General features: G+C 43.1%; 1 pseudogene; it reads left to right on the top strand.

Moving 5' to 3' along the window:
* Positions 1 to 277: 277 nt before the first annotated feature.
* On the top strand, positions 278 to 1,432 carry LOC138350335 (S-adenosylmethionine synthase-like; annotated as a pseudogene).
* The last annotated feature ends 349 nt before the right edge of the window (positions 1,433 to 1,781 follow it).

Genomic DNA, 1,781 nt, shown 5'->3' with positions numbered 1-1,781 from the left:
CATTTCAAAAATCCATATACTTTTTTGACTCACAGTTTTCTTATAAGACAGAGCAGCTGCACACTTGCTTTACAGTTGCTCAGCTGCTCTCTCTCCACGTGACCAGGTTAGCGTTCTCTCTCTCTTTCTCTCTTCACACAATTAGGTCAATGTTTTTAATAATATTCCTTTAATAACGGATTTTTATTTAGTTAAAATCTAGCCAAGGAAACCTAGTCCCAAATTCAAGAGTACTTAGAAGTAACATTTTCGTTCCCCAGGATAGTGCACTGAGAGCATGGATGGAGATCATGAGACGTTCCTCTTCACCAGTGAGAGTGTAGGCGAAGGCCACCCCGACAAAATTTGCGATCAGATCAGCGACGCAGTGCTTGATGCCCATCTTAGCCAGGACCCTGACGCCAAAGTTGCTTGTGAAACGTGTACCAAAACTGGTATGATCCTGATCTGTGGGGAGATTACGTCCAAGGCCCAAGTTAATTATCAACAAATTGTGCGTGATATTGTTAAGAAAATTGGTTTTGATGATTCACGAAAGGGCTTTGACTACAAGACCTGCAATATTCTTCTGGCCCTGGAGCAAAAGTGAGCGGAGATTGCTAATGGTGTACACATCAGGCGCAGTGATGACAACATTGGTTCAGGGGACCAGGGACTGATGTTTGGTTATGCCACTGATGAGACCGATGAGTGCATGCCCTTAACTATTATGCTGGCACACCGTCTCAATCAGAAGATTGCCGAGCTGCGAAGAGATGGGACGTTCTGGTGGGCGCGACCTGACTGTAAGACTCAAGTCACATGCCAGTATGTCTTCGATGAAGGAGCTGTTATTCCCAAAAGAGTGAACACTGTTGTCGCTTCTGAACAGCACTCAGAACAAATTACTGTCGAAGCTTTGCGTGACGAGGTTATAGAGAAGGTCATCAAGGTCATTATTCCTGAAAAATATATAGATACTCAAACGAAATACCACATCAACCCTTGCGGAGAATTCATTATGGGTGGACCTCAAGGTAACGCTGGGCTAACTGGTAGGAAAATCATCGTTGACACTTACGGTGGGTGGGGTGCTCACGGCGGGGGAGCGTTCTCTGGCAAAGATTACACAAAGATTGACCGCTCAGCGGCCTATGCCGCCCGATGGGTTGCCAAGTCACTGGTGAAAAACAAATTATGTAGACGCTGTTTGGTTCAGGTATCTTACGCCATTAGTGTTGTGCACCCCATAAGCATCAGCATCTTCCACTATGGCACCTCACAGTACACATCAAAACAGCTTCTGAAGATTGTTAACCACAACTTTGATCTACGACTAGGACATATTGTCAAGGAGCTGGGCTTAAAGAGACCAATTTACAGTGATACGTCGTGTTATGGACATTTTGGACGGCAACAGTTCTCTTGGGAGCAGCCCAAGAAGTTGACCATCCCTGAATTTTAGAGTCAAATAATTCTTAAGGATGACTATCATTTTTACGTTTTTCATCAAGTCCCTGTTAATATGGGAGAACACTATGTCTATGCTCGATTCACAACTCTCCTAAACACGAGAGTGAAGTTATACAACTTGAGAACGCTTTCCCACCAGGAGACTTGAACCCTAGCCAGCACAGAAGCCTGGTGGGAACCTTTAATTTTATATTCAATTGATAATTTTATATACTTTTTTGACGTTTTATATACCAGAGTATATAAAATCTCCGGGCCTTTTATATATCAGAGTAAATAAAATTTAAATGACTCTATAAGACCAGCGTCTGGGTCAAGATAAATACGTT

This window comes from Procambarus clarkii, chromosome 45 (genome assembly GCF_040958095.1).
Source record: "Procambarus clarkii isolate CNS0578487 chromosome 45, FALCON_Pclarkii_2.0, whole genome shotgun sequence".
NCBI classification, from domain to species: domain Eukaryota; kingdom Metazoa; phylum Arthropoda; class Malacostraca; order Decapoda; family Cambaridae; genus Procambarus; species Procambarus clarkii.
Note: the sequence above shows the minus strand (reverse complement) of the source record. Positions and strands in the feature narration are given on the sequence as shown.